The 8,536-nt window shown below is 49.1% G+C and overlaps 1 pseudogene; it reads left to right on the plus strand.

Annotated features, from left to right (window-relative positions):
- The window catches only part of LOC127922052 (fascin-like), a 14,866-nt pseudogene extending 13,364 nt beyond the window's left edge, over positions 1 to 1,502 (plus strand).
- Positions 1,503 to 8,536: the final 7,034 nt, after the last annotated feature.

Here is an 8,536-nt window from a genome sequence, read left to right on the forward strand (position 1 = left end):
TAACCCCTCCCCCCCAGGTGAACCTTTCCAGCCTGGCCAGGAAGCGTTATGCCTACCTGACCTCTAACCCCTCCCCCAGGTGAACCTGTTCAGCCTGGCCAGGAAGCGTTATGCCACCTGACCTCTAACCCTCCCCCAGGTGAACCTTTTCAGCCTGGCCAGGAAGCGTTATGCCTACCTGACCTCTAACCCCCCCCAGGTGAACCTGTTCAGCCTGGCCAGGAAGCGTTATGCCTACCTAACCTCTAACCCCTCCCCCACAGGTGAACCTGTTCAGCCTGGCCAGGAAGCGTTATGCCCACCTGACCTCTAACCCTCCCCCCAGGTGAACCTGTTCAGCCTGGCCAGGAAGCGTTATGCCTACCTGACCTCTAACCCTCCCCCCAGGTGAACCTTTCAGCCTGGCCAGGAAGCGTTATGCCTACCTGACCTCTAACCCTCCCCCCCCAGGTGAACCTGTTCAGCCTGGCCAGGAAGCGTTATGCCCACCTGACCTCTAACCCCTCCCCCAGGTGAACCTGTTCAGCCCGGCCAGGAAGCGTTATGCCCACCTGACCTCTAACCCCTCCCCCAGGTGAACCTTTCCAGCCTGGCCAGGAAGCGTTATGCCTACCTGACCTCTAACCCCTCCCCCCCAGGTGAACCTGTTCAGCCTGGCCAGGAAGCGTTATGCCTACCTGACCTCTAACCCCTCCCCCAGGTGAACCTTTTCAGCCTGGCCAGGAAGCGTTATGCCTACCTGACCTCTAACCCCTCCCCCAGGTGAACCTGTTCAGCCTGGCCAGGAAGCGTTATGCCTACCTAACCTCTAACCCTCCCCCACAGGTGAACCTGTTCAGCCTGGCCAGGAAGCGTTATGCCCACCTGACCTCTAACCCCTCCCCCCAGGTGAACCTGTTCAGCCTGGCCAGGAAGCGTTATGCCTACCTGACCTCTAACCCCTCCCCCCAGGTGAACCTTTCAGCCTGGCCAGGAAGCGTTATGCCTACCTGACCTCTAACCCCTCCCCCACAGGTGAACCTGTTCAGCCTGGCCAGGAAGCGTTATGCCCACCTGACCTCTAACCCTCCCCCCCAGGTGAACCTGTTCAGCCCGGCCAGGAAGCGTTATGCCCACCTGACCTCTAACCCCGACCACTCTGAGGTCTCTATAGACCGTGACTTCCCGTGGGGGTGGACTCCCTGATCACCCTGGTGTTCAGAGACCAACGCTACCACCTGCAGACGTCTGACAACCGCTTCCTGAAGAACGACGGCAGCCTGGAGGCGGAGCCGGACAAGACCACCGGATACACGCTGGAGTTCCGCTCCGGCAAGGTGGCGTTCAGGGATTGTTCCGGGCGCTACCTGGCGCCGTCGGGCCCGAGCGGGACCATGAAGAGCGGGAAGAACAGCCGCTTGGGGAAGGATGAGATGTTCTCTCTGGAGCAGAGTCACCCTCAGGTGGTTCTCACCGCCGGCAACGAGAGGAACGTCTCCACCAGGCAAGGTAGGACCTTCTAGAACAGTACTAGAACCTAACCAGGCAAGGTAGGACCAACACAACCTTCTAGAACAGTACTAGAACCTAACCAGGCAAGATAGGACCAACACAACCTTCTAGAACAGGACTAGAACCTAACCAGGCAAGATAGGACCAACACAACCTTCTAGAACAGGACTAGAACCTAACCAGGCAAGATAGGACCAACACAACCTTCTAGAACAGTACTAGAACCTAACCAGGCAAGATAGGACCAACACAACCTTCGAGAACAGTACTAGAACCTAACCAGGCAAGATAGGACCAACACAACCTTCTAGAACAGGACTAGAACCTAACCAGGCAAGATAGGACCAACACAACCTTCTAGAACAGTACTAGAACCTAACCAGGCATGATAGGACCAACACAACCTTCTAGAACAGTACTAGAACCTAACCAGGCAAGGTAGGGCCAACACAACCTTCTAGAACCTTACCAGGCAAGATAGAACCAACACAACCTTAGTGGAACCTTACTAGAACATTACCAGGCAAGATAGAACCAACACAACCTTAGTGGAACCTTACTAGAACCTTACCAGGCAAGATAGGAGCAACACAGCCTTACTAGAACCTTACCAGGGAAGATGGGACCAACACAACTTTAGTGGAACCTTACTAGAACCTTACTAGGGATGATAGGATCAACACAACCTTAGTGGAACCTTACTAGAACCATAGCAGGGAAGATAGGATCAACACAACCTTAGTGGAACCTTACTAGAACCTTACTAGGGATGATAGGATCAACACAACCTTAGTGGAACCTTACTAGAACCTTACTAGGGATGATAGGATCAACACAACCTTACTAGTTTAACCTTACTAGAACCTTACTAGGGATGATAGGATCAACACAACCTTAGTGGAACCTTACTAGAACCTTACTAGGGATGATAGGATCAACACAACCTTACTAGTTTAACCTTACTAGAACCTTACTATGGATGATAGGATCAACACAACCTTAGTGGAACCTTACTAGAACCTTACTAGGGATGATAGGATCAACACAACCTTACTAGTTTAACCTTACTAGAACCTTACTAGGGATGATAGGATCAACACAACCTTAGTGGAACCTTACTAGAACCTTACTAGGGATGATAGGATCAACACAACATTAGTGGAACCTTACTAGAACCTTACTAGGGATGATAGGATCAACACAACCTTAGTGGAACCTTACTAGAACCTTACTAGGGATGATAGGATCAACACAACATTAGTGGAACCTTACTAGAACCTTATCAGGGAAGAAGAACAACAACCTTGAACTAGAGACCTGTAGAACCTTTCTAGAACATCCCACCAGGCAAAGTAGGACACGCAGAACTAGAATGAGGTGATATCTATAATGGTTGACCTAAACAGAATTGACCTCATCTCTTCAAGCAGCTCAACTTTTAAAGGAACAGGAACATCCAAACAAACGATTTTTACACACCGGAATCTCCAGTAGTGTTTCTAGTCTGACGGAGACTGTGTCCTGTGACCTTACACAATACCGGAATCTCCAGTAGTGTTTCTAGTCTGACGGAGACTGTGTCCTGTGACCTTACACAATACCGGAATCTCCAGTAGTGTTTCTAGTCTGACGGAGACTGTGTCCTGTGACCTTACACAATACCGGAATCTCCAGTAGTGTTTCTAGTCTGACGGAGACTGTGTCCTGTGACCTTACACAATACCGGAATCTCCAGTAGTGTTTCTAGTCTGACGGAGACTGTGTCCTGTGACCTTACACAATACCGGAATCTCCAGTAGTGTTTCTAGTCTGACGGAGACTGTGTCCTGTGACCTTACACAATACCGGAATCTCCAGTAGTGTTTCTAGTCTGATGGAGACTGTGTCCTGTGACCTTACACAATACCGGAATCTCCAGTAGTGTTTCTAGTCTGACGGAGACTGTGTCCTGTGACCTTACACAATACCGGAATCTCCAGTAGTGTTTCTAGTCTGACGGAGACTGTGTCCTGTGACCTTACACAATACCGGAATCTCCAGTAGTGTTTCTAGTCTGACGGAGACTGTGTCCTGTGACCTTACACAATACCGGAATCTCCAGTAGTGTTTCTAGTCTGATGGAGACTGTGTCCTGTGACCTTACACAATACCGGAATCTCCAGTAGTGTTTCTAGTCTGACGGAGACTGTGTCCTGTGACCTTACACAATACCGGAATCTCCAGTAGTGTTTCTAGTCTGACGGAGACTGTGTCCTGTGACCTTACACGATACCGGAATCTCCAGTAGTGTTTCTAGTCTGACGGAGACTGTGTCCTGTGACCTTACACAATACCGGAATCTCCAGTAGTGTTTCTAGTCTGACGGAGACTGTGTCCTGTGACCTTACACAATACCGGAATCTCCAGTAGTGTTTCTAGTCTGACGGAGACTGTGTCCTGTGACCTTACACAATACCGGAATCTCCAGTAGTGTTTCTAGTCTGACGGAGACTGTGTCCTGTGACCTTACACAATACCGGAATCTCCAGTAGTGTTTCTAGTCTGACGGAGACAGTCCCCTGTGACCTTACACAATACCGGAATCTCCAGTAGTGTTTCTAGTCTGACGGAGACTGTGTCCTGTGACCTTACACAATACCGGAATCTCCAGTAGTGTTTCTAGTCTGATGGAGACTGTGTCCTGTGACCTTACACAATACCGGAATCTCCAGTAGTGTTTCTAGTCTGACGGAGACTGTGTCCTGTGACCTTACACAATACCGGAATCTCCAGTAGTGTTTCTAGTCTGACGGAGACTGTGTCCTGTGACCTTACACAATACCGGAATCTCCAGTAGTGTTTCTAGTCTGATGGAGACTGTGTCCTGTGACCTTATTTCAACTTCTATGAGCACCTAAATGACACAGCTTCCAACCACTAGCGGTGTCTGGGGTGTGACCTTATGACCTCTAGCGGTGTCTGGGGTGTGACCTTATGACCTCTAGCGGTGTCTGGGGTGTGATGCTTCCTTCTGGTACAGGACAGGAACGAGGAGAGGAATGTTTTCATTTAGGGAAACCCATTTAGGGGGGGGGGTATTAGGGGCTCAGACAGGGTCAGATTTGTCTCCTCAGACAGGGTCAAATTAGAGTCTCCTCTCTCATCTTCTTTTACAGATTGAAGACCTCTTCCTCCCTCCTCTTGTCATCATCCAGTAGTGTTCCTCTCTTCTCCACCTCCTCTTCCTTATCCCTTCCTCTCCTCTCTCCTCTGTTTCTTCTCATCCTCTTGTCATCCTGTGACCTGCCCTATTCTCCGCCTCCTCTTCCTTATCCTTCATCTCCTTCCTCCTCTTGTCTGGGAGACTGTCCCCTGTGACCTCCTCCCTCCTTCTCCCTGTGTTTCTAGTCTCCTCTAGTCTGTGTCTCCCTTCCCCTCCCCTTCCCAGTACCTGTCTGATGGAGACTGTGTCCTGTGACCCCTCCTCTGGTCCTCCCTCCCCTCTTGGTCCTCCCCCTCCTCTTTGTTCTACCCTCCTCCTTTTCATCTCCTCCTCTTCCTCCCCTCCACCTCTTTCATCTCCTCCTCCCTCCACCTCTTTCATCCCCTCTTCCTCCCCCTCCTCCTCTTCTCTTCTTCTCTCCTCCTCTTCCTCCTCCTTCTCTTCCCTCCTCTTACCTCCTCCTCTTCCCAGCTCCTCTTTCCTCCTCCCATTCTCTTCTCCTCCTCCTCTTTCCTTCCTCTCCTCTTCCCCAGCTCCTCCTTCCTCCTCCTCTTCCCCTCCTCCTCTTTTCCTCCTCCTCCTCCTCCTCCTTCCCTCCTCCTCCTCCTCCTCCTCCTCCTCCTCCTCCTCTCCTCCTCCCTTTCCTCCTCCTCCTTCTCTTCCCCTCCTCCTCTTTCCTCCTCCTCTTTGTCCCTTCCCCAGCTCCTCCTTCCTCCTCCCTCCTTCCTTCTTTCCTCCTCTTCTCTTCCTCCTCCTCCTCTTCCTCCTCCTCCTCCTTGTTCCTCCTCTCCTCCTCCTCCTCATTCCCTCCCTCCTCCCTCTTTCCTCATCCTCCTTTCTCCCTCCTCCTCTTTCCTCCTCCTCCCTCTTCCCCAGCTCCTCCTTCCTCCTTTCCTCTTCCTCCTCCTCCTTCCTCCTCCTTCTTCCTCTCCTCCTCTTTCCTCCTCCTTCTCTTCCTCCTCCTCTTCCTCCTCCTCCTCCTCTTCCTCCCTCCTCCTCCTCCTCCTTCTTCCTCCTCCTCCTTTCCTCCCTCCTCCTCCTCCTCCTCCTCTTCCTCCTCCTCCTCCTCCTCTTCCCCTCCTCCTCTTCCTCCTCCTCCTCCTCCTCCCCCTTCCCCTCCTCCTCCTCCTCCTCCTCCTCTTCCCCTCTCCCTTTCCTCCTCCTCCTCCTCCTCCTCCCCCTCCTCCTCCTCCTCCTCCTCCTCCTCTTCCCCAGCTCCTCTTTCCTCCTCCTCCTCCTCTTCCCCTCCTCCTCTTTCCTCCCCTCCTCTGCCCTGCATCATGTGTTTTCCATCTGCTCTCCCTTGCCCCCCTTTCTCTTCCTCCCTCTCTGCCCTTTTCTCTGTCCACTGAAATTCTATCCGACCTTTGTGGTCGGTCCCAGTTTAGAAGCTGTGTGTGTGTGTGTGTGAGAGGGGGGAGGGGTTAGAACAGCATAAGTCAGCAATTACTTTGAGAAAACTAAACGAGGGAGGAGAGGAGAAAAGAGCTCTGTAGACAGAGAGAGAGATGGAGGAAGTTGAAAAGGGAGAGACGATGTTGCTCTTGCTGCTGGTGATTCTCTGATCCACCTCTACGCAATCGACACCATTCTGTAGATACCTGGTCCCTCTTTGGATACTGTGTTAACTAACCTCCAGACGAGCTTCAATGCCATACAACACTCCTTCCGTGGCCTTCAACTGCTTTTAAATGCTAGTAAAACTAAATACATGCTCTTCAAACAGTCGCTGCCCACACCTGCCCGCCCGACTAGCATCACTACTCTGGACGGTTCTGACCTAGAATATGTGGACATCTATAAGTACCTAGGTGTCTGGCTAGACTGTAAACTCTCCTTCCAGACTCACATTAAGCACCTCCAATCCAAAATTAAATCTAGAAACGGGCTTCCTATTTCGCAATAAAGCTTCCTTCACTCACGCTGCCAAACATACCCTCGTAAAACGGACTATTGTAGTGGAAATTTCCTGTATTTACCAAATCATGACAGCAAACCACCACACAAGTCAGAGTTATCATAAAGTCCATCTTTAATTATATGAGCTCTATCACAACCCTGTGACTCTCAGATCAATTCAGTGTCTATAAATGAATTCTCTGAGAGTCCCTCACAACTGAGATCCTTTATAGCAAAGACACATATCCAGACAGCATTAGGCATAATTTATCATTCAGCTTTGTCTCCTAAACTATGTGCTTTTCTCAAACTCAGAACCATAAACCAATCCTCCATATCAACAGGCATATATCAAAACCATCCTATCTGGACAAGATCACAGAGACACATTGACTGGCACACAGACATTGTGGAGCCAAGAGATACACGCTTGACCTCTCCCCTCTCTGCGGCCCAAATAACTTAGTCTTGACAGAGAACAGATACTGCAACCCTGCCACAGTATTATACCATCACATTCTGATGAGAAGTAACTTACAAACATATGATGAATATCAAACATCTTACCTATGTTACCAACCAATTCTGATTATTCCCCAACATTATCCTACCTATCCTTGACTTCGGTGATGTCATTTACAAAATAACCTCCAACACTCCCCTCAACAAATTGGATGCAGTCTATCACAGTGCCATCCGTTTTGTCACCAGAGCCTTATACTACCCACTGCCGCAACCTCTATGCTCTAGTCGGCTGGATACATGGCCCCATTCATTCTTTCCTTTACACGGATCAGTCGTCCTGGTCCTTTGCAGAAAAACAGCCCCAAAGCATGATGTTTCCACCCCCATGCTTCACAGTAGGTATGGTGTTCTTTGGATGCAACTCAGCATTCTTTGTCCTCCAAAAACGATGAGTTGAGTTTTTACCAAAAGTTATATTTTGTTCATCTGACCATATGACATTCTCCCAATCTTCTTCTGGATCATCCAAATGCTCTCTAGCAAACTTCAGACGGGCCTGGACACGTCTGGCAATTGCAGGACGGTCCCTGGCGGCAGTAGTGTGTTATTACTGATGGTAGGCTTTGTTACTTTGGTCCCAGCTCTCTGCAGGTCATTCATTAGGTCCCCCTGTGTGGTACTGGGATTTTGCTCACCGTTCTTGTGATCATTTTGACCCCACGGGTGAGATCGCGGAGCCCCAGATCGGAGAGATTATCAATGGTCTTGCATGTCTTCTCCATTCTAATAATTGCTCCTACAGTTGATTTCTTCAAACCAAGCTGCTTACCTATTGCAGATTCAGTCTTCCCAGCGTGGTGCAGGTCTACAATTTTGTTTCTGGTGTCCTTTGACAGCTCTTTGGTCTTGGCCATAGTGGAGTTTGGAGTGTGACTGTTTGAGGTTGTGGACAGGTGTCTTTTATACTGATAACAAGTTCAAACAGGTGCTATAAATACAGGTAACGAGTGGAGGACAGAGGAGCCTCTTAAAGAAGTTACAGGTCTGTGAGAGCCAGAAATCGTGCTTGTTTGTAGGTGACCAAATACTTATTTTCCACCATAATTTGCAAATAAATACATGTAAAATCCTACAATGTGATTTTCTGGATTTTTTTTCCCTACTTTTTGTCTGTCATAGTTGAAGTGAACCTGTGATGAAAATTACAGGCCTCTCTCATCTTTTTAAGTGGGAGAACTTGCTCAATTGGTGGCTGACTAAATACTTTTTTGCCCCACTGTATATGTTGGCACTAGACTGGTACTGTATATAATATATTTAGGTTATTAGTGAGGGATCTACTAGACTGGTACTGTATATAATATATTTAGGTTATTAGTGTGTGATCTACTAGACTGGTACTGTATATAATATATTTAGGTTATTAGTGAGGGATCTACTAGACTGGTACTGTATATAATATATTTAGGTTATTAGTGT

The sequence above is a fragment of the Oncorhynchus keta genome, unplaced genomic scaffold (assembly GCF_023373465.1).
Source record: "Oncorhynchus keta strain PuntledgeMale-10-30-2019 unplaced genomic scaffold, Oket_V2 Un_contig_24448_pilon_pilon, whole genome shotgun sequence".
Lineage (NCBI taxonomy): Eukaryota > Metazoa > Chordata > Actinopteri > Salmoniformes > Salmonidae > Oncorhynchus > Oncorhynchus keta.